At 31.7% G+C, this 26,461-nt stretch overlaps 1 non-coding gene and 1 pseudogene across 1 annotated transcript; one reads left to right on the top strand and one right to left on the bottom strand.

Annotated features, from left to right (window-relative positions):
* Positions 1 to 523: 523 nt before the first annotated feature.
* On the top strand, positions 524 to 15,226 carry LOC103854821 (annotated as a pseudogene).
* Positions 3,242 to 3,419, bottom strand: MIR5721 (microRNA MIR5721). Its single transcript, NR_120831.1, has one exon. It is a non-coding gene; the product is annotated as a microRNA MIR5721 (primary transcript).
* Positions 15,227 to 26,461: the final 11,235 nt, after the last annotated feature.

The raw sequence follows: 26,461 nt of genomic DNA on the forward strand, positions 1-26,461 counted from the left end.
AAAGTCAATTGTAAAAATAACCTCTGCGTTGACCAGACGACTTCCAGGTAAGTCGTCTACAGCCAGACGACTGAAAGGTAAGTCGTCTACAGCCAGACGACTTCCCAAGTAAGTCGTCTGACGAACAGATCTGGAAAAAAACTCGATGTCATACCTTAAATTGGTGAGATAAGTACCTTAGCATACATAAGGCTTCTCCAAGCACACAGAATCACAAACGAAAGTCACCCACCCATAATTGTTAGCTTCTATGACTCTATGAACCATAAAAAATTTAGAATCAAAATCTTGGGTTTTTTTAGCTCATTGTGGAGAGAAATTGAGAGATATGTTGTGTTTAGTTCACAAGAATGGAAAAAGAAGAAGGGTAAATCGATTTTGGGAGCATTAAGAGCTTCAAATTGGTTGTTCATGGTGGTTGTGGTATTGATGACAATGGCAATCTTGTAATTACTTGAAGATGATGAGGGTGAGAGAGTAAAAATGTCATTTTCGAAAAAAAAAAGAAAAAAAAAATTGATGGCATTTTCGTAAATTATATGAACTTGTGGGGTGAATAGGGCAAAACCAATTTTCAAAAAAAAAGAGGTTAGTTTTGTGTTTGACTTTAAGTTGTAGGTCAATTTTGCAAAAATCCCAATAATGAATTTATTGTCAGAGAACATGTTGGGTTCCAACCATCTACTGTCAATAAGACGTCGGCTTAGAATAGTACAGCAAACAATATTGTTAGTTGGGTAACAATTAAATTAATCCTTTTTCATTACATGTATAGGTGGTCGTTGGACGAAAATGTAACTCTTTTAAGTCATAGTTGATACTATTATTATTTTTTTGTCGTGTATTATTAAACTTTTTACCCAAAAAATTTTAAACAATGAAAAATGAAAACTAGCAAAATAAATATATACACCAGTAGAGATTTAAAGTAAACTAACACACATCTATCTTTTGTGTGGATGATTAAAGATTTTTCATATAAAAGCTCCATATTTGCTTTTGAAATAATTGAATTTCATGAGAGATAATCTTTATATTAATCCAAAACACCATGTTCAATCTGAATTGAGAACGATTGCCGCTCTTTTTTAATATTTCAATAAGAGTCACCGAGAGAAAACAACTTTTTATATTGCTCTATTGAAAGAAAATAGAGTCAAAGAGATTACCATTTCATAAAATTTCATGTTGTCTTTCGAAGTAACCATAATTTGTAGCAAGAACTCCATCACACTCAAATGAAGAACCATCAACGATTGAAGAAATCTATCGCCACCACCCACGATAGATCTGTCAACTAAATTTTCTAAACGGTTCAATTGAACCGAAGTTTTTGTCTTACCAAATCTATTGGAAAAACATACAAAATAATAATAAAACGTTTTACCAAATTTAAAATAAATTGGCAATCAAACACATTAAATGATAGAAATTAAAAAAAATCAAAGAAAAAAAAAGTAAAATGAATCAAACAAGCCGATATCAGAACTATAGAAATCTCAGGTCATCGGCTTGAAACAAAAAAAAATTCTCTCTTTTTCCAAGTTGATACTATTACTACAGAAAAACAGGGTATTTAATATTATAGTTCAGCGGTGCGAAAAACGTATTATATGATTATATCGTTAGCCAAAGTAAAATATGATATCCTGAAGTGATTTAAATGCTAGATGCGAAATAATAATGTGAATAGGCAATTAAATAGCACAGTTCAGCGGTGCGAAATACGTAATACATTGTTAGCCAAAGAACTATAATATCCTGAACCTGAAGTGATTTAAATGCTAGATGCAGAAAATTATTTAGGAGTAAAATAAAAATGTGAATAGGCAGTTAAATAATTCTATTTTACAAAAGTACAGCAAAATAAGTCTCATATTCTTGTTTCTAATAAAAATTTATTTGTTAATTGCTTGTTTGATTTCCCTATTCATTGACGTTTTTGTCTGATATTTTTTTTTTTGAAAAAAAAAACGTTTTTGTCTGATATTGATAGCATCCTTCTCAGCAAAAAGATACAAAATGTAGCTTAAACATACAGTGAGTTAGTTAATAAGTATATAACGGCTTGGTTCTAAATCTGATTAGATGCAGGGGTCGTTGTTACTCTATAAGGTTTAATTGACTGATGAATTGATATGAAGAGTGTTTACAATTTTTTTACACCCGAGTTATGAAGCCTAATCTTATAATAGAACTAGATTAGATTATGATCCGCGTTAAATATAGACTTTTATTTCGATTTAAAATTTTCTAAAATTATATGAAAACATATTGTTATAAGTGTTACTACAGTTTTAAATTTGGAATTCATTTTATTTGACAATTATGATATGTCTGCATGTTGTTAGTTAGGATTATGAGTTTGTATGTCTTGCATTTTTTATTAACTGAGCATTCCATTAAATTACCAAATGGATTCACGTTATATTGTTTTAATTAAATTTAAAATATTTTTATTTCTTTTTGATTATAGGTATGTTTTAAAGTAAATATTAAGGTTAATATTTTGACTAGCAAACGATTCATATGAGTCATTAAAATACTAATTCAAAAAGAAAAATATCATACTTTGTATGTTGTAGACTACAATTTTTGGTGAAAAAATATAAATATATTATATATATATTTAGTGAGTGTCACTGATTTAGTCTGTATATTCCATATCCAAATGCATAGATTAATAAAGATCATTTTAACCTGATACGTTTATGTATCATTTTTTTTTATCAAAATACGTTTATGTATCTATATGTTGTTAAATGTTGTTACAAAAATGTTTATTAATAGATTAGATATGCAAACCTAAGTTAAAAATTTATCGTCAGAAAATTATTATGTAAATAAAAAATACATTTAATTTTTTATAAGTACGATTCAACTTTAGAAAATTACACATTGAAAATATGCAACTTCTATTATGATAGGTAAAAATTTAGAAAAGTTTTATTATAACTGTTAAGGTTTTGGTTGAGTATTAAAAAAATATTGACTAGGTATATCAACATTTGAAAACTTCAGCCTTCATTATTAGACTGGAAGTTTCAAATATTCAAATATTCAACTAATAATTATATTACTGTTTTGAGATATTTAATTAGAATTTTACAATAGAGTTGTTCTTATAGGTTAATGCGATCATTCTCCTCAATAGCATAAAATTTATTAGAATAAAATATTATAAAAATAACAAGATATATAAATAGTCTCTCCTAACTCTGAGCGAACCCCGAGTGAAAGGTTACTAAGAGCATTTTCATCTCCACTCCATAATTTACTGCAAAATGGAGTGGAAAATGAAGTAGTGAAGAAACAAAAAAGTGATTACTCCATAAATATAAAGATTTTTTATTTTTTGTCCATACTCCATTTCTCACTCCATTTTTGGAGTAAATTATGGAGTGGGGATAAAGATGCCCTAACACTCTTTTTATGGTCAAAACAAATTATGTTTCTTTCACATTTTATATATCTGTAACATAATCTACGCATGTTTAATCGTTAAAAAATATAATTATTTATCCTACTGTCTGAAAATCTTTTGTGGTTTATAAAAAAAATATACTTCAAATGTGGAACGTTTTTGATCTATGGCCATAGGCAGGGTTAACTAAGAAAACATAAAATCATTTTAACAAAAAAAAATCAAAACGTCCAATGAATATGACAAATGGCCCACTATGATATCTTTGACCTTGATTGATTGATAAAGCATTAGCATTATAATTATACTCTACATTATTCAATCAATAATTATTACAAAATAGAAAAGCATTTACGAAATGCTAATGCTTTCCAAATGATCTCTGACCAATGCTCTCATATAAAGGTTTTAGAATATCATTTGCAGTTATAATTTATCAAATTAAGAAAAATATATAATTAATTCATTTATTTTTTAATAACATCATAAAATTATATTATATCCAGAAAATAAATTTTGATTTCTAAAACTAATTTACAATAAAAATATCATTTTTAAATGTATTTCACATTTAAAATATAATTAAATTTATATAATTTATTTCTATTTTAAATGTAAAATATTATTTTAAAAATATATATTTTAATTGTAAAATTTATTTTAAAATAATAATTTTTTGATAAACATAATTTCAATATAAACATAATTTTTAAATTATTAAATAAAATAAATTACAAATATCTTTTTAATTTTATATGTTAATATATATATATATATATATTTTTTTTTTTTGAGCAAAGTGATAATTTCTATTAAAAAAGGCTTAAAGGCCCATAACAAAGTTGATACAAAGGCAAGTTTTAACCAACTAATCGGCCGGCCCATTGAAGCGGCTAGAAATGAAAGAAACATACACAAACGAGAAAGCAGTCGAGATAAGCGATTCCACATACGCTAGAACGCCGAAGAGTTCTATCGATCGTCGATTCTTGTTGATGGCTGTAACGAGCCCTTGAGAGTCTGAGTGAAGCCAGATTTGGTCTTGATTGAGAGAGGAAGCATGGATGAGAGCACATCGGATTGCTAGGGCTTCCGCCAGGAAGGGAGATGAAACGTTGTCTTGATAGCAAGAGCCTCTAGATATCTATGTACCGTGACGATCAGTGAAGATCCATGCGACATCCGCTGCTCTGCATGTCGAATTCCATGCTGCATCTGTATAGCACACGACAATGTCCGACGATGGTTGTGGTGGTGGGAGATGGAGGGGTTTGTCCTGCGCTAATTTGATCAAATTACTCTGAGCACCATCCCACTCTCTACAAGCGATAGTAGCCTTGATGAGCACTTCCTGCAGCGTCGATGCTCTCTTATCAAAGAGCAGTTGGTTCCGAGAGGTCTAAATGTTCCAGACAACCCAAGGGAATAGATTTGAAGTCACTCCGACGGGTGGGAGGATGATTTGCTTGTGAGATGAAGCTAGCTCCTCCTTAAAGGAAACACTTGTAGTTGAGTCGAAGAGGGATGACCATGGCACTAGATCCCATACTTCAGAAGCAAAGGGACAATGGAACAAGAGATGGAGCAGAGATTCCTGGTCATCACACCTCAAACACAGAGTGTCGGTAGTTATGTTCCTGCGATGGAGGTTGTCTCCCGTCGGTAGCACGTTCCTAGCACATTTCCAAAGGAAATGTTTGAGTTTAGGAAGGAGCGGAGGTGTCCAAATGTTCTTATCCTAGTTCGAAGTAGTGTTTTCCATGAGTACACTTGTCGAATGGATCTTAGCTTGTTGAGAGGAGTAATACCCTGATTTCGCAGAGTATATACCTGAAGGGTGTTGAGTCCAAACAAAAGAGTCGTGGGCTCCGAGGGTACTAGGTCTTATGGAGATGAATTGATTTGCTAGGAGAGGTAGGGTGTCTTCTATCAAGTGCTTGTTCCATTCCTTTGTTTCACGTGAGAGAAGGTCAGCAACAAGTACGTTTTGGTCTTGTAACTGGATTGGGCCTAATGGGTTTATATCCTTCGCAGGGTATATCCAGGAATCTCCACACTTTGGTTGTCTCTCCATTTCCAATGGCTTTGTCCAAGTGGCTCAAAAGGAGGTCACGGTTCCAAACAATCCCTTTCTAGCCGTGCGATGAAGAAGGCGCAGATGACACTTTGAGTAGAGAGATCTTGATACAGTACTTCCCCAACAGAACACTAGCTAATAAGAATTGCGGTTTGGTGATCAACCTCCATGCTATTTTGGATAGCAGAGCCTGATTAAATAATTGCACGTCTCGAAAGCCTATGCCACCCAACCGCTTTGGCAGAGTTAAGGTATCCCACGCAACCCAGCTAATTTTGTTATCTCCCTCCTTTGCATCCCACCAGAACCTTGTTAGACCCAACACAATTTGATTACAGAGGCCCACTGGAAGTTGGAAACATGACATAGCAAAAATGGGATTAGCAGAAAGGATAGACTATAGCATTGTGGCTTTGCCTGCCGTGGATAGAAATCTCATATTCCAGCTGATGGCTTTTTGTTTCATCTTATCGACAATAGACGCGAGGAGGTCCTTTTTCTTTCTACCAAAATGCTCAAGCAGTCTGAGGTACTTGCCTACTCCCCCCCTCCCCCCCCCCCCCCCCCCTTCTTTGTATATTCCTAGCTAAGACTTAACTCGGGCTCTAATATCTTGTGGAGTCTTACCAGAAAAAGAGATGGAAGATTTGGCAATATTGATCATTTGTCCTGAAGCTTCAGCGTAAGACCGGAGTATTTCCAACAAGGTTGCGCAGCTTTTCGGGTCAGATTTAGTGAAGAACATGGTGTCATCAGCAAATAAGAGGTGATTAATTCTCAGACTATTTCTAGCCACTCTAATTTCCTGGAGATTACCAACATCTTGTTTCTTTTTGCAGAGTCCAGAGAGCACTTCCCCGCATAGAATAAAGATATATGGAGATAAGAGGTCACCTTGGCGAATGCCTCGCTGAGGATGTATATCACCTGCCACCTCGTTGTTTAGAAGAAAGGAGTAGCTGACTGTTGATATGCACTGCATCATCCAGTCTATCCAGGTAGGATGGAAGCCCAATTTTTCCAAGACTGTTCGAATAAATGACCACTCAAGTCTATCGTACGCCTTACTAACATATGTTTTTACAGCCATGGTGCAGTGTTTAGTGGCTCCTAAGATCTTTAAGAAGTGCAGTACCTCATGCGTTATTAAGACATTGTCTGATATAGCTCTATCAGGTATAAACGCAGGCTGATTTTCAGATATAATGTTTTGGAGAATAGGTTTCAGTCGGATAGAAAGAAGTTTGGATATCACTTTATAATAAACATTACAGAGGGCTATAGGTCTATAGTCATCCACCGTTTTAAGACTAGTGATCTTCGAGATAAACCTTATATGGGTTGCATTGATGGCAAATAGGCATATATATATATATATATGAGGAATATATTCCTTAAAAATAAATATATTATATATTATACATTAATTTCTATAATAATTTTAAATATCACTCATATTGCTCTACCAGTTATCTTATTAAACAGTTTAGCAAAAGCATACAGTTACTGCTACTATGTTGCTAGCTTTGTCATATGCTTTGCCAATCAAGACATTTGTTCTAAAACGTGGCTGCCCTAGCCGATTACACGGTTGGGAAAACAAATTGAGTAGCCAGTTTTTATATTTTATGTTGAAAATGGGTTTAATTTAGCTCAAATCTTTCATATATATAGTGCATAACCATGAAAAAAAAAGAGAGTTAAGAACTGAGAATTATTGATATGCATAAACCGAGTAGCAACCAAATTGATAGAGACATAACTGGATAAATATGTCTCGAAATTATCTCTAAAAAATTTCCCCAAAAATATCATATCGCATCAGCGTTCTAATCCAGCTCATTGAAGAGTAGTAATTAAATAAAAATAATTAAGTTCGTGACATACGGCACCCCCTTATATAGGAAGCCTACTTTCACAAAAATAGCATATTCTCTCTCCCTCTTTCTCCTCTTTTTCTTATCACTCGCTCTCTCTCCAGTGCATGTGTCGTGATGGTGGCGGTGAAAGAAAAAAGAAACATAGAAGAAGGGCTTTTGAAGCTCAAGAACCCAAACGACGATCCAGACTGTCGTATTACTGCATGTGTTATCTTCAGCACTTTCCTCACCGTCTGTGGCTCCTTCTCCTTTGGTGTTGCTGTTAGTTACGTTTGCTTTGCCTCTTTTTCCTTTTTTTTTAATTTACTTTTTGACAACTTTCCTTTCTGTTTAAAAATTGTTAGTTAATCCAAAAAATAGACTAGCCAAATTGAAATATTAAAAGTGTGGAACAAAAACAATACATGCAGTAATACCATATAGTATATATATAAGGTAGCTTTAAAAGTCGCAGGCAAGGGTCGAACACGCTGCCTTTAGCAATCGGGCTAATTCTTTACAGATTTTAAAATAGTCTATTTGTTTTTCATTGTTTGTTTGTTCTTTTTGCAGATTGGTTATACATCAGGTGCTGAGATAGGAATGATATATAAAAGACATGGATCTTTCTATCGCAGAAGTATGACTCTCATTTATTCTTTGTTTCTTACAATTTCTATAAACAAATATTAAAATGAAACTAATCACATACTACTAATTAGCAGCAGAGATCTTTAGACTCATTAACATATCCGCCTAATTAAATTTTTATGTATATGTACTATTGGATCTATCAATGATGATGTTAACACGTTACATGCATCTATTTAGTTAAGTCCGTATTAATCACATCTATCGAAATCATACAAGTGCATATATCTATCAATAGTGTCAATTCCGGCCATACTCTCTTATCTATGACAATATATCTATGACAATAGAGGTTTTAAAAATTAAAATGCTCTTATTTAAATATTAACCATTCTTTTTTAGTATTATAAAACCTTTAGACTAGATTTTGATATGTACTTTTGAAAGTGCGGGTATATTTGTTTTTCTGGAATCGAAAATGTATTTTCCTACGAAAATTATCATATAACATCAGATACATCCATGTTTTTTAAACTATGATTACATCCTATATATACATTTGAAAAATCCTGAATAAAAATTTCACACTTATATTCTTCATAAAATAAAATTTGAAATCCCTAAACTCCTAAATGTTAGTTATAATTGATTTACTATGTTCTAAACAAACACTTAACTGATTATTAAACCAAATTAAAATTTGATTTTGCTCAGTAAACCACAGAGTACCTGGTTACAATCCAATCTTGGTTACATTGGATTGGGTTTCTGTTCTGGTTCATTCTGCTCTGATTTATTTTTGAAGATTTGATGGTTTGAATTCTGGTTTACATCACAAACCATCAAAACCAACATTCGCGTGGAAACAAGTTCATAACTTTTGATTCGAAAATATATAGAACTTAATAATAGTTTGGAAGATATACGGTGGTATATGAAAGTTCCAGGGTGTTGCTAAAAAATGATAGGTTTTGGGAAATAGCTCGTTGGTGCTGTCCGCTTTTTTGTTTAGTATAATTTTATGTTTTTCTATAAAACTTAATATGGCTGTTTCTGATTAAATCCAAGCTTCTTATACATGTAATTTATTATTGGCTTTATATGTATATTGTCTTTTGATTAACCTGTAATTCTTTTTTTATTCAATTTTCAGTTCTCAGCGTTTGGCTCATTCTGTACGCTAGGAGGAACATTTGGTGCATTGCTCAGCGGTAAAATGGCAATTGTACTAGGAAGAAGAGGAGTAATTACATTTCTTACCTTTTCATAATCTTGAAATTTTGTTTAGTATGTTTTAATAATCAAAATTGACCCATTTAAGAGAAAAAATTATGGAAAGAAAATAAAATATTTTCCTACTGTAAATGTATATTCTTTCTTTTCTTTTTTGATTTTTCATGATTTGAAGACAATGTGGGTTGCCGATATCCTCTGCGTCATTGGTTGGCTGTGCATCGCTTTCGCTAAGGTATTAAAAAATATCTAACCACATTCATATGGCTCGTAATATCAATATTCTTGAAAAATAATCAAACAATTAAATAGTATATATTTCTTCTGGTATGCATGTCTGGAACATAAAAGGATGTATTGTGGCTGAACATCGGAAGAATCTCATCAGGGATAGGAATCGGCTTGATTAGCTATGTGGTAGTTAACTTGTTGACTGTTTGATTTGTATTTATTTATTATATACTTATACTGTTAATTTGTATTATATTTATGTGTATACGAAACAGGTACCTGTCTATATAGCAGAAATTACCCCAAAACATGTTCGCGGTACATGTACCTTTTCGACCCAGGTAATTTTCCAAAATTAGTTACTACTTTAGCTTTAGAAAATATAAACAGAGGCTCACGAACAAAGCATTCTATCCAAACCAAAATATAGTTTGCTTTAACTTGATGGATTTTTTTTCACCAATATGAATAATTTATTAATTATTATGTATATCAAGTGTGGTCTTGTGGGAATATATATACATATGCATTCTCTACAGAATATAAAATCTGTAAATATATAAAAATACGAAAATATATATATTTTAAATATATATATATATATATAGGACGGTCATTTCATATTTTATTGGTTGTGAGTTGAAACTAATAAAACTTAACTTGATATTAGTATCCGAATGCGAACGTACGTTATTCCAACTGATATAATTTGACCGATCTATCTATATATAAAACCTAATGGAAAACATCTACTGTAGTTTTAAAGTTAACAATCTTTGTATAATTGGAAAGTTTCAATCAAAATATTCTAAGTCTTTTTTTTTATTAACCATCCCCTAAATATTATTTGAGAATAGATTTTTTTTATGTTTGATTATATGTCATCACGAAATCATCTTTCATTAGAAAAAATGACATGACTTAGTGAAAACGATGACGTGTTGCGTTGTTCTGTAGTTTCAAAGTTATAGTCTCTGTATAACCGGAAATTTTCAATCAAAATACCCAAGTCTTTTTTTATCAACTTTCCTCAATATTATTTGAAAAGTAAAATTTTAAAGAGAAAACTTTATGTTTATCACTTTCATGGTATCACTTTTTATCTTTACGACCACTAAAATGATATTTTCAAAAATACATTATTCATTAAGTGGCAAAAGACTCTTATGCCATTGTTCAATATATATAATAAATCATTATTTAAATTAAAAAAAAAAAAAAATTAATGTTTTTGAATTATATTTTTTCAAATTCAGATTTTTTTATAAGAAAATAGTTTCTTGAATTTTTTTTATCGAATTATTTTTTTAATTTTCTTTTTGAAAATTAGGTTTATTACTATTTAAAAAAAATATTTATATTTTTTAAGTATTTATTTATATATTTATTAGAATCCTAAATTTTACATTCCATAAATCTTACCTCGCTCCGCCCCTCAACTCTAAACCTTAAGTCTAGATTAGTTAACTTTGAGGGTATAAATATCTTTTACCTTTCATTTTTTAATGAAGGTAAAAGTGATTAGTTAAACATGAAAAATGATATTCTAAATGTAGTATTTGTGGCAATTTCTAATTTTAAAATTTAATCATGTGTCACCACCACGCTCATTTCCATTAGAAAAAATGACATGGTTTAGTAAAAATGATGACATGGTGTAAAGGTAATTGTAACATAGATATTTTCTTTTAGTGTTAATTTCTTATATTGGTAAGCTTCTTAAAATATATTAAATTAATTAAATATTTGATATAAATATAACAATACTTAAAATATTTTAGAAATATTATTTAATTCAAATTTTTATAGTTATATAAATTCTTTTGACTAGAAAATTTTCTTCAAGACTTTATACAATTTATTTAAAAATTATAAATTTCAAATCATACTACCATCTGTTTTCTTTTAATATCTATAAATTTTTGAAATACTACTTAGTTTTACTTTTTGATAAATATTAAATAAATTTTTTCTAACAATTTTTTTTAATTTAATGAAATTTTATCTATTATATTTTAACTAAAGCAGGTAAATAAAAAATATAACAAAATTATAATTTTAAATATATACATATCCATTTTAAACTATAAACTTAAAATAAACAAAATTTTTATTTATTTTATGTTGAAATAAATTAAAATAAATCTAAACAAATAAAATATTAATTTTACGCATGGCCCAAAAAAACACCTAATTACTAATTATATTAAAAAGGACATGACATCATAAGCAAAATATCTCAAGATCTTATTTTGTCTTTGATTGATTGATAAAAATGTGAATTTTCTTTTTATTTCTTGTTTAACGAATTTGTAGATCCATAAAGATCTTAACGAATTTAAAAAGACACTGATTTTAAAAATTTGAAGACTAAATAAGATATTTGTGTTATCATAGTTTCCACTATATTTGAATGGTATCAAAACTAGTTTTTTAATCAAAGTTTGGTTCTATGGTAATTTTATCTGTTTGTCCCTCTTCTTACGAAATTTCTTTTCAACATGATGTACCGGAAACTTTGATAACACAAAGACATTATTTAGTCTTCAAAAGTCTAAGTTCAATGTCTTTTTCAATTTGTTAAGAACACCAATGTTCTACCCAAATGCAAGGGTTTGAGAAATCAAAAACTCTTATACTATAAATCAATGAAAAATCAATGAAAAAGTGACTCTACAAATCAAGAGCTCACTATATATACTAATAAAAATACCTAACCTCTTAAAGATAATAATTTAACCTTATATCCCAAAATCTTTAATCATTATTTTCTATTATTAAGAATACTAATACTTATCGAAAATAAAGAAATATAAAAGAAAAATAAATTAAAACCAAAGCTCTATAGGAGTAGGATGCCACGCTGCTGTATTGACCCTTTTGAATTCTCGTGTGACTAATTACTGTAGCTTCTTCAAAACGCTGGACTCGCCATGGTTTATTTTTTGGGGAATTTCATCAGCTGGAGGATGATGGCTTTACTAGGTAAAACTAATTATAATTTCATAATCAACAGGCAAGTGATGTTTTATACGGAAGAAAATTGAACATAGTACGTAGTTCAACATGCAAAAATCTCGTTCTTATACAAATTAACTGATAGAAATCTAATATTTAATCGGTTTAGGTGCTTTACCATGCGTCATTCAAGGAATCGGTTTATTCTTCATACCAGAGTCCCCAAGATGGCTGGTTGGTAAATATTTTGTTCTTTTGTATACTTCGTAAGAAAACCCGGTACATAGTTCAATTACTAAAACCTTAATTAAACTATTTCACATTTAAAAGGCAAAAGTTGGTGCGGATAAAGAACTAGAAAATTCACTGCTTCGGCTTAGAGGAAAAGATGTTGATATTTCACGTGAAGCCTCAGAGATTCAAGTGAGTTTTACTATATAATAGTATCAATTATAGATACTTTTAAATATATATTCATTCATTGACAAAGAGATAGAGTCAGAGCCTGAATGAATGTTATTTTGTTTTCAGGTTATGACCAAAATGCTAGAAAGTGATTCAAAGTCGAGCTTTTCTAATTTGTTTCAGAGAAAGTATAGACACACTCTCGTGGTACAGTGTTAAATATGTTTGTAAATATAAGTATATAAATTAATTTCCAGACTATATAAAAATCTCGTATTTATTTGGACGAGCATTGTATTCCTCAGGTAGGAGTTGGGCTAATGTTGATACAACAATTCTCGGGAAGTACGGCTGTATTTTCTTATGCAAGTACCATTATTAGAAAAGCTGGTCAGACTAATTAAGATTTATATATATATAAACACACATTAGCATAATCAAATTATTATTTATTTTTCATAGAGACAAGTTAAATCTGGCATTCACCATGATTCTCTTTTCAATTTGTATTTTATTTGCTTTAATAATTAGCAGTTGGCTGTACAGGTTTCTCTGTGGCAATTGGATCGACATTGTTAGCCATCTTCATGGTAAGTATATACAATTGTTTTTTTTTTTTACTCCCACTGACTACATCATGTATTCCTCATGCATTTATACCATATCTGTGAAAATCAAACTATATTATTTTAAATCCGTTAGTATTCAACTACGTACAGAACTATTGTGATGTTAAAGTACAAAAAAAATTACTGTGATGTTTTCGACATTTCTAGTCAAATTTCTTTAAAGAACTTAATGAACTAAGAATTCATTATTATTTTTTATTATCAGAATTTCCATTTCTTTGGACTTGTCTTGGCACTGAATGCTGTTTATGGCTATTCGCAGGTACCAAAAGCCATGATTGGTGTAATTTTTGTTGATAAATGGGGCAGACGTCCACTCTTGTTGGTGGGCATGTTTTTTGAGTTTTCTAATTAGACCAATCATTTCATTAATCATAGAAATTAACTACAAAGCTGTTTAATATTTGTTGCTTCTAAAAATTATAGACTTCAGCGTGTGGGATGAGCATAACTTGCATGTTTATTGGGCTCGCCTTCACATTACAGGTTATTTTACAGTTATATATATATATATATATATATATTTGTTATTTTTTGTATTAGTAACTAATGTTTTGTACATATGGTATGAGCAGAAAATGCATTTGCTTTCGGAAGTAACCCCAGTATTGACGTTTATATGCGTTACGGTAAAATATCTGCTCTACTTTACTTTTTTTTTTTATCTGGTTTCTTATACGAATAAAACGTAACTAATATTTCTTTCTTGGCAGCTGTATCTTGCAGCCTATGCAATAGGAGTAGGAGGCCTCCCTTGGGTAATTATGTCTGAGGTACATAAACTCTTTCTATTCATAATGGAGAAAATAGTATGCCATTTTTTGGGAGTAAATGAAGTAATAAATGCACGATCTGTGTGTGTGTGCGCAGATATTTCCAATGAATATGAAAGTAACAGCAGGGAGTTTAGTGACGTTGGCCTCGTGGTCAAGTAGTTCTATCGTCACTTACGCTTTCAACTTTCTATTCGAGTGGAGCACTCGAGGTTTGATTGATATAAATTATGTTCTATATATATAATAATAAGTTGATTTTTACTGAGAGTTTTATAATTTAACTTTGATTAATATATAAATTATGTATAGGAACATTTTACATATTCGGGGCTATCGCAGGAGCAGCACTTGTTTTTATTTGGTTATTCGTTCCGGAAACGAAAGGATTATCACTTGAAGAAATACAAACTTCGCTTATTCGTGAGCCCGACGAAATATATCATATGTAGACTGAAATGTCTACTTTTTCATTTAAATATTTAAAATTACTGAACTCAGGTTACATATGATGGCTATGTTCATCGAGAAAGAATTATACCTTTTTCATGGTTTATCATGCTATACAGTACTCATCAAGAAAAAAACTCATGGTTAATTTCTCTTGTGGAAAAAAAAACAGAGTAAAGAAGAGTAAAATAATTTGGTTTACGGATGTGATTGTTATTAGGGCAATAAATAGAAGCCGATGGTGGCTTGATCCAAGTAAAGAAGCTTCACATCTTGACCCTCTTTCTTGAGCCTTCCATGTACTTCAACTGCTAATCATGAATCAAGTCTAGAAATAGCTTTAGTATATAGAAGATGAAACAAATAGAGTTCTTGGGGATCAGATCAGTTAACATGTTACAAAAGAAAAATAGCAGACACAAATATGAAAGGCAAAAGCCCAAAATAAAAGTTGTGACCCATTGTACCAGCAATAATTGGCTATAACCCAAAAATAACCACGTTTCAAAATATACCTTATACTCCTTCCATTTCAAAACAATCCATGTTTTAGAAAAAAAAAAAATCGTTTCAAAAAGATATATTTTTTACATTTTTAATACATAAATCTCATATATATTAATAGAGAAACATTAAAAAAATTATAACACGTAGTTTGTACTAATTAAAAAAGTACACTGCTGAGTTGTCACATAAGTGGAATGCTAATTTGCTTACATAGCGGCTTGAGAATCAATTGAAAATTTTGTTAGTCCAAAATTAAATTGCTAGGGAATGTTATATTATATAGAATGTCTATTATAGACTATTCATTTATCAAATTGAAATTATTATACATTATCTCTTTAAATAAAATCTACAGAATTACCTAATGTGATTAAGATATATATGGCAATTAATAATTTTAAATAATAAAGATTTGCTAACAATCTGTATACTTTCTATCATTTTTTTAATTATTTAATATAATAAAATTTTAGATTTTTTTGTATATGTTATATTTTGAATTTATCAAAACGAGTATAAATTACTAAAACTGTTAAAAGTCTCATATAAACTTTTGTGGTCAAGGTTTAAATTTTTTCTATAATAAAATACAATGATTATAAAATCATATGAATAAATAATTTTATTTGTTTATGTTAATATTATATATATATATTTTTTTTTCTTTTAAATTAAACTATACATCATATGAAAATACATACTTATATTTTGATATATGCGTTGAACATATATTAAAAAGTTAATATTTTAATTTTGAAATCTTTATTGTTTTTTTAATGATTATAAATTATTGAAACCACTAAACATTCCACATTAAAAAAAATCATTGGTATAAAATTTTATTACACAAATATGCAAATAATCATAAAATCATATGAGTAGAAACTTTATTTAATAAATATTCATATTAAAAGTGTACTATATATCTATGTTAATATCATTTAAATTTAATTATATATCATATATGATAGATAAAATTGATTATTTTGATTTATTTACCCTATAATGATTGCGAATAAACAAGAGTGGTCGCTTGATTTATATGTGCATACCAATTTATTACATAATAGTAACTGATTTATTAGTTATTTAATATATAATTATTATTTTATTATTTCATAATATTAAAAAAACATAAAATAAGTAATAAATATAAAATATTTATTCTACACAAGGCGTAGATCTTAACCTAATTATGTATCTCTTTAATAATTTTAAATTTTATTTTTTAAATCTCAGGCCAAAACAAAATAACGAAATGAGGATAAACTCAAAAATCAATATTTATATCGAGCAATAACCAAAATTAAAAAAAATGACACAAAAATGAGAAAAATATTGAAGATAAATAGGATTGGCACGTGAACGTAAACTTCTCATAACCATAATTAACTTTTAAATTATTAAATCATGATATAAAACCGAGCTGATATAGTTTCATTGTAACCAAATAGTAGGCCTGAGATTCTTCGGCCTAAATATTTTGACCTAAAATATTTTTAAAAATGGGATCAGCTCATCAGTAAACAAATTATGTAATTAACAAAAAAAATTTAAAAATTATTTAAGGGCCAAAAATATTAATTCGATCAAGAATATAAATTTTATTTTTTTCATACGATATTTCTTAAATAATTTTCATATAAATTCACCATGCGCAAAGCGAAGATCTTATCCTAGTTAACTGTAAATTGTAAATTTCAAAAAGCATCATTGTTTTTTTTTCAACAAATCAAACTTTATTAATGATGTTTGATGTAATCATTACAAAGCACATTGGTTAACCACTGCGGAATAAATGTTGAAGAAGAGGTAAACAACGTTGATAGATTACATTTTTTGGCTAAAGTATGAGCCACCTTATTCCCTTCCCTCTGCACACGTGTATACTGCACTGATTCCATTTTTTGGCTCCAACTCGTAATATCATTACATAGAGTAATAATTCAACAGTCTCTTCCTTCACCAATCATCATACGCATCAGCACTTCACAGTCTCCTTCAAACACCATTGATGTATAACCCAAGAAATAAACACTTTGAACAGCAGCCATAAGAGCCTTACATTCTGCTTCAAGCGGAGACATAGCAAGACCTAGTCTTGCCATTGCCCAGTACCTAATGACACCATATTGATCCCGAATAACCCAACCAGCCGAGGTTAGTCGAGATTGATCATCATAAGCTGCATCAAAGTTACATTTGAGGAATGGGTGCGATGGTGGGCGCCATAAACTGTTCCGGGTCAAACATGGCCTAGGTGTTGGACCATCCTTTGCCGTCTTTGTTAACTAATCCCGTATTTCAGCAGTAACATACTCTGCATCACGCTGAGGATTAATCACACGCTGATTGAAAATTAGATTGTTCCTTGATTTCCAAAGTTTCCAAAGTAACCAGAATGGAGTAAGCATAATTGTTTTTATTAAATTTTATTGGTTAAAATTTGTGAGGAATAGATAATTACGAAAAATAATGCATTGGTAACTAAAATCTGATATATTTTCTTAATAAATGTGAAAAACCTAAAACATACATTTTTATGAAACAGATAGAGTACAAATTTTAACTGAAAAAATCCAGAATAAAAGTTGTGACCCATAAATCAGAAATAATTGGCTTCAACAACATAAAATGCAAAACTACATTTTAGACGGGATATTTAGCTGAAAAGGCACAAAGTAAAACTTGTGGCCCTTTAAATTAGGGGTAATTGCATTGTATAGCGTACAAAAAAATTATAATTCACTCTATAACTAATTATCCTAACTTATCGATATACCATATGACTTTTATATAATATTATCATTTTGTCCTTCTATCTTACCGGCAAAACCTGCAAACAAAAACAGTTTTCATTCATAATTATTAACAACAAAAGTAATTTGTGGCCCTCCAACATTCCCACACTTTTTGTAAATTATTTTTATTTGGTAAATCCATAATACCTTTGTGAAGGAGAAGACTGTTTGCAAAGTTTTTGGTGGTGATACGAAAATCTACATATGCAACGAGCCATTCTAAGTGCGGCGCCGATATGACTGAACTCTTGCCGATTCGACTTCACATGTACGTTTTGCGAAAGATACTTTTAACTACTGTAAGTCACGGTTGCAATTCTGTTCCATTCCATTTGACGATTTTATTATGTTCCATTTCATTTGACAATACTATTTTAGCATGTTCCATTCCACTTGACGATTACTAAAGAGTGTTCTATTTTGTTTAAAAATATAGTTTGTAATTTTCCTAAGTTGATATTTGGATTTAGGTTTTATATGTGGGTTTAGGAATTTAGGGATTAAGGTTTAGGTTTTAGTATTTAGAAGGTGAGAGGATATGGTTGGGGTCAACATTAACTTATTCCATGGAATCATAGATATTTCATAATTTCATCAATATATACTATGCTATTTATTTTATTCCATTCTATTTGGGTTTATGGTTTATATGTGGGTTTATGGTTTATATTTGGGTTTAGAGTTTATATTTAGGTTTATGGCTTATATTTGAATTTAGGGCTTATTGATTAAGGTTATAGGTTTAGTATTTAGGGGTTGAGATAAAGGTTAGATTCATATATTATTTGAGTGATATGGAATACACTCTTTATTAAAAAAAATTCTATTTATACGAGGTAAAGAAGTGTTTGACGTAGCTGATTTACGTAAGGTAAAATAGTGGTGTTTCACTCTTATTCATAACAGCAGTAAGTGACGACGTCATGCACTCTCTCTTTCTTTTTTTTTTCTTTTTTTTTGAATGAATGTAAAATTTTATTCAATCAAAACTTTAATTACATCAAGTGCTACTGTTATGATCTCCATATACATATCAATAGACTCTCAAAACTCTACTTTTCTGTATGTCAAAAAGAAAACTCATGTAACTCTTGAGCCAAACCACACACTCAAGCTTTCCTCAAGGTATATTGGCCCCGTCCCTTTCACAGCAAGAAGCTTCAGTCTTATCACTTTATCAACCCATTTAATCAGCAACAATTCATCTCTTGGTTGCTCTCCATGCCGACGAGCATTGCGCTCCCTCCAAATACTATGTAGTAACGCTTGAAAAGTATATCTGATAATGAATACTTCAGAGGGTGTGAAACTAGAACTTGATTGGGAAATCAATTCCAGAATCACACTCCAATCCAAAGAGAAAGCTCCCTTCATAATCCCACCTATCAATGACTTCCAAACTTTCCCCGAGTATCTACACTTGAAGAATAAATGTGAACAAGTCTCCTCTTCCTCTTGACATAACACACAAACTCCATTTATAGATGTATTCCACTTCTTCATTCTGTCACAGGTTTGCAACCTGTTCTTCACAGCCACCCATAACATGAAAGAATATTTGGGAGTAGATTGTGAAAACCATACTCCTTTATTCCAAGTACATACTGGTTGCTCCTGTCTCATGTAGAGCCATGTCTTCTTCGTAGAGAAAGCTTTTGTAAATCTGGTCTCAGCCTGCCTCCATAAGGGAATATCATCATCCTCACTACGTCTGCTCTTTAACTCTTCAATTTCTTCCTCCACAGTGTTAAGAATAGCCAGTCTATGTCTTCTTTTCCGATGACAGAGCATCACTTCCTCAACCGAAGCATGTTCTGTAATGCCAATACCAATTGTACCTCTCCTTCCAAGAAGATCTCTGAGACATCCTAAAGAAGACCAAGAATCATACCAGAAAGATGTGTTTCTGCCATTGTGGACCTCCATTCGAATATAAGATTTAGCTATCTCTCTTAACTTCAGAATCTTTCTCCACATCCAAGAACCATTACTAGCATTATATTTCGTCGACCAGAAGGAGCTTTTCCTTATTAGGTAGCAGTGGATCCACTTCACCCATAAGGAAGAGCGAGTAGAGAACAATCTCCATACCAACTTCAAACCAAGCACAATGCTGATTTCTTTTAAAGGTCTAATCCCCAGCCCACCTTCTTTCTTGGGTTGACAAACATCTTGCCAACATACCTTCGCCTTACTTGTCTTTAGGTCTGGCCCTGACCACAAAAAAGCAGAGCACAATCTCTCTATCTCTTTCAAACAACTGCTTGGCAGCCGGAAAGCCGATAACCAGAAGTTTGCCATACTAGTGATAACCGAATTAATGAGCTGTAACCTTCCTCCATAAGACAACAATCTCCCAGTCCAAGAGCTCATCCTTTTCCGGATTTTTTCTACTAAAGGCATGTAGTCATTGATCGTCATCTTCCTAGAGAGTAAAGGAAGGCCGAGATACCTGACTGGTAATTTTCCAGAAGCAAATGGGAAGCAGGTTAGGATATCTCTCGCTTGAATATCAGATAATCCAGCTGTGAACAATGTAGACTTTTCCAAACTGATCTTTAAACCAGAGATTACAGCAAAGTCTTCAAAAATCTTCAGAACATTTTCAATATATCTTTTGGTTCCATCTGTGAACACCAAAAGATCATCAGTAAAACACAAATGCGTGAGCAAAATATTCTGACATTTAGGATGGTATCCAATAATCCCCTTGACAGCCGCTTTATCCAGAATGCTAGACAACACATTCATACAGATAACTAATAGATATGGAGATAGAGGACATCCCTGCCTTAAGCCCCTACGACTCTGAAAGAATCCCGCCAGCTCTCCATTGACTTGAACCGAAAAAGATGGAGAGCAAACACACAGCTCTATCCAATGAACAAATTCCTCTGGCATGTTAAGAGCTCTTAGAGTATTCAACAGAAATGGCCAGTGGACAGTATCAAAAGCTTTTGCTATATCTATCTTCATAAAGCATCTAGGAGAGACATCCTCCTTGTGGTAATCCTTCACTATTTCTGTGGCTAATAGAAGATTCTCAACAAGCAACCTATCTTTAACAAACGCAGATTGATTGTAAGTGATCAGCCCGGGAGAGTACCTTTCAGTCGATTAGCAATAATCGTTGAAATCACTTTGTACAACACATTGCAGCAGGAGATAGGTCTATAGTCTCTCATCTCAGTAGACTTTTCCTTCTTTGCCACAAGCGCTAAGATAGTTGCATTCAGCCCCTTTGGTAAAAACCCTTTGCTGAAGAATGAGTGAACTGCAGTAGTGAAGTCTTTACCAATTATCGACCAGGAGGCTTTGAAAAACTCTGCTGTGAATCCATCTGGCCCTGGGGATTTATTATTTGGCATCCGGAACAACACCTCTCGAATCTCATCATCAGTTATCGGCTTAATCAATCGCTCTCTCTCAATACTGGAACATCGAAAAGGAAGGAATTGTTGCAGCTCTTCGACTGATATGGCTTGAATTTCCGGGGGCTCAAAGGATAGAAATTCACTAAAAAATCTCTCAGCCTCAGCTTTGATATCGTCCTAAGAAGTAGCCATTACACCTGATTGGCATCTTATTTCTCGTATAGCATTTATTGCCCCTCTAATCTTCACAGCATTATGAAAAGCTTTATTATTACCATCTCCCAACTGCAGCCAGTGCATCTTTGACCTTTGCTTTAACACTTTCTCCTCTATCGTTGAGATTCTTTGCCACCTCTCTTCAATTATCAGTTCTTCATGAATGTTTTCCAGATTGGGGTCTTCCATTAATCTCTCTTGCTGCTTGCAGAGATTATTATAAGCCTCTTTTACCTTCATAGACAACTTTCCTAGCTTCTCCTTACTCAATCTTCTGATCAGAGGCTTCAGGGCTTTAAGAGATTTGGAAAATCGAAAAAGAGCTGAAGTAGACTGAAAGAGAGGTTGATTTTCCTTCCAGTGGTCTTCAATCATCTTAATAAAATCCGACATCTCAGCGACTGCATTAGTAAATTTAAATGGTCTTCGCTTCCCTACAGCCTCAGTTTGCAAATGAAATCTGCCTCTAAGGTGATCAGAACAGCCTCCAGCCCCAAACACTCCATACGATTTGTCTTGTCGTTGCAGCCAAGTATCATTAACAAGAAATCGATCCAGCTTCTTACATATAAGACCCTCTTCTCTCTTATTGCACCAGGTGAATTTCGGTCCTTGACTACCAAGATCCACAAGCCTGCAGTACTGAACTATGCTCTCAAAATCACGCATCCCAGAACTAGTTAACCCCGAGTCTTGATAACTAGAATGCTCCTCCCCATCAAGAATCTCATTAAAATCTCCCATAATTATCCACTGCTTCCCTCTAAACATTGCTGCATCTTGATGATCCTTAATATCACTCCATAACTCCTTTCTATCCTCCATGACATTTTCTCCATAAACAAATGAGCAAAAGAACTCCTCTGTCTCCCCTTCTAGTAATACTGAAACGGTAATTATCTGACTTGATTTGAATACTAGAGTTAGCCGCGTCTGAGGACTCCAAACAACCCAAATTCTCCCCTTCCTGCTAAACTCATAATTATTTATCCAAGACCAACCATAGAACACTGAAGAAACAATATGCTTCGCCTTACTCTCCTTTACTCTGGTCTCCAACAGACAACCAAACTTCAAATCTTTATTAAGAATCCAATCTTTAACTACTCCATGCTTCGAACTTTTATTAAACCCTCTTACATTCTAGAAGAATCCTGTCATTGAGAGGTTTTTTGATAGGCGTTTCTGCCTTGATTACCAGGCCCAGGTTTCTCAGGAAAGACTTTATGATTAGCTTTCGAAGATCTCGGCAAAGACGGTCGAATGTTGTTGACCAGATCAGCTTTTGTAGATTTTTGAACTGCTTTACTAATAACATCATTCGAAGGAGATTTCACAATATCACAGTAGGTTGGTGATCTCACAACGTTCACTTCCCCCTTTGCATTTTCCACACCCTTATCTCTGTCTTCCTTATCTTTATTTACCTCCTGTTGTTTTCCCTCTTCCGTACCAATTGCCTCTTCTTTAGTTTCATTCTCTTCTACAAGATCATCCTTTTTTATTCCTTCTATCCCTGTATTCTGCTCTTCAATATCCTCCTTGTGCTGAACTACCTCCATTTGTGTTACTTCCTCGGTACTCTTCGCTCTATCCAACTCGCCATAATCATTTAGTTCATTAAGTATCAGGAATCTTGATGGCGTCACCAGTTTGTCTTGACCATACGTAAGCACTCTCTTCGTTGAGCTTCTACTTTTCCCTGCATTTACATTCTTCCACCCTTCATCTATCTGCCCCTCCTCAAGTTCACCCACAACTGCCTCTATCAGAATTCCCTCTATACCTTCAGAATTAGAAGGCCCAATTTCAGGGATGCTCACTTCTTCAATGCTTTTCCCAGTCTCCTTGGCTTTCTGCATCATATTCCTCTGTATCTGCTCAGTCATACCAACCCCATCATTTTTATTCATCACACAAGATTTCTCCACATGTCCCCACTTGCTGCAGGTTTGGCATCGAAGTGGAAGCCATGGATAACTGAATTCCACTAAGAATGACTTTCCATTTTTTGTGAAATTTATCTTAGAAAGCAGCTCTTTTGACAAATCCACATTCACAAAAACTTTAGCCAACTTGAAGTTTGAGCAAGAGGCAGTTTCAGGATGCAATCTCACTGGAAATCCTGCTGCGCTTGAGATGAAACTCAATCCCTGCCATGAGAACATGTGCATGGGCACATTCTTAAGGTGAACCCATAATGGAATAGATTTGACCTCTGGCTTCTCCTTTAGCTCGTCTGGCGTCCATTTTGTAACAACCAACGGAATATTTCCTATATTCCACATTCCACGGCGTAGAATCCTTGCTCTCATCATCGGATTAGTGACTTGCTCTCTCTTTCTTATACCGGAGACTTGCTAGTAAAAAGGATATAACCAGATAAAATATGAGACAAAAGCTAGTTAATTAATAACGTCAAAATAAATGCTATTTTCTTAATTTTCATTTAGAAGTTAGCAAATTCTTACTTAAATTAGCAATAAATGACATTTTCATACACGAAGAGTTCATAAAAGTTTCAAACATACCTAGACTCTCAAGTTTGTTCACCACATACATGATGAACTCAATTTTTCCGTGTCATACCCCAACTTTAGATATCCAATATAAATATATTTGACCAAAAAAAAAAAAGATATCCAATATAAACCAACTTTGACCGAAAATCTGTGAGTCAACCGTTAAGTCTTAACAGTTATCGAAGTGATGTTTTTTAATTTAAATGAAAATGTCAATTATAAGCACGAAAAGCATCACAAATCGTGGAACCAACTTTAAAAAACAATAAACTTGGGACAAACAACCAAAAATCTCAAATTTCAAATTGGTAGAAAACTTGTAAATTTTTTTTTTTACCTCATCTTCCCAGTTAAAATTTATTTCTTACCTCATCTTTCCAGTTGTGTGAATCAATATGTAAGTTGGTTGACTCACAGATTTTTGGTCAAAGTTGGTTTATATTGGATATCTAAAGTTGGGGTATGACACGGAAAAATTGAGTTCATCATGTATGTGGTGAACAAACTTGAGAGTCTAGGTATGTTTGGAACTTCTATGAACTGTATGAAAAAGTCGTTTTTCGCATATTTACGCATTCCATCACGTCTCATATATGGCTTTGATTGGTGACATGAGTTACAAATAATTAAATTTGATTTATGTCCATAACTCAAAAATGTTACCAATCATGATTAATTTTTTATTTTTTTAAGTTTGTGTTTGAGTTATCATGTGTTATCATTGAGGTACAATTTTGAGTTATCTCTTTTGTAAAATTGGTAAATCAAATAATTAATCAACATCAAGCCATTTTGTATGTATTAGAAGTTGATGTGGTAGTTATTTTGTTTTCTACGGATTATTACGGTTACTTTTAATTTTTTAACAATTTAATATATTAATTGCATGGTAATCATTTTTCACGTTTACTTTCCTTCACTTACCAAACCATTATAAAAAATCACGTAATTATTCACTAGTTAATCAAACTTTTTTTATAGATTTTCTTATTTGAAATTAATTATTATATAAAAAAAATTGTTAACTATGTTTGGTAGCTAAAAATTTTATATACATGATTATGAAAATATATAAATACCTTTCATATAATATATATATATATATATATCGAAGTATATTTCTTTAATTTTTATTATATATTTTATATTTTCAGTCTATTTTGTTAAATCTACCATAAATGTTATTTTGTGAAATAAAAAATACTACAATTTATACATCGAAAATGTTACCAGTCGATTATTTAAAAAAATAATAACTCATATTTTTACTGCGAACTCACTACATAAATCTACAGTTTTTACCACATAATTTTTACTGCAAGTTACGTCGGATTGTAATTTTATTGTAAATCAACTCTAATAGAACATGTCACCAGTCGGAGCCATATGTTTTACTTTTGAAGTTTTACCTAAACAAAGGTGTATGTGAGGACCTTTTTCTGACTAGGTTCAATGTATGCGTCTATTTCATGAATTTATTTTATCAATCAAAACAGAACTGGAAAATGCAGGATTTCAATCATTCATTCTAGGTATAAAAATCTAAAAACATTAGAATCTAATTTTAACATTTTGATCAAACTAAGAAGCATTTTAGTAATAATTATTTTCGTACAAAACAAGTTAGTATTGGAATTCTAATGTATAGTCTATGTTAGTTATTTATAATTAAGTTTTTTTAAAAAATAAATTATACTAGTATGTTTTATCCCAAACATGCATTGGAAATCTAAAATTTTCAAATATGAATAATTATAAAATACATTAATTTAAGATGGGAGAATAATATTTCTGATGTACGGTTGGATATAATTCTTGTCTCAGTAACATCAAATCCATGGGTTGCTCATAATTCATGTGGATTTTTGTCTTATAAAATGTTCCCGTTAGTTTGTCCAAACATGTTTACTGGATCGTTCTTTTGTCCATATTCAATGAATCTATGCTGGTCAGTAAGTATAAAACTCTCTTGCCGCACTTCAAGTAAGTGGATAAGCAAAAGAGAATATTTTACTTATTTTAATGTCAGAAACATATCATATTCCTCTGAGTTTTTTGCCTATTTTAATCAAATTCATATAGGTTATCTGAAACATAAAATATCAGGAAACTAATTAATCACCTAGTGCTTTCACTCAATTATTTGACTAGTTAGGTAAGGTTTTTAGTGCGTATAAGTAAACTTGCCCACTACATAATATCTCACATGATCATCGTTGAAGGCTTTTCTAACTAACATTAAAACTTCTTCTCTTCTTTTCAATAAAATCACTTTTCAATTCATCATTTAATTTCGATCCATAAATAGTAGTCATAAGAAAGATTTTTTCGATGGGCAAGAAAGTTAATTGTGAGGGGGACCAAAACGTGGGTCGAGAGATGTCACAAATCTCTATGGTAACATGACTCCC

This window comes from Brassica rapa, chromosome A02, assembly GCF_000309985.2.
Source record: "Brassica rapa cultivar Chiifu-401-42 chromosome A02, CAAS_Brap_v3.01, whole genome shotgun sequence".
NCBI classification, from domain to species: domain Eukaryota; kingdom Viridiplantae; phylum Streptophyta; class Magnoliopsida; order Brassicales; family Brassicaceae; genus Brassica; species Brassica rapa.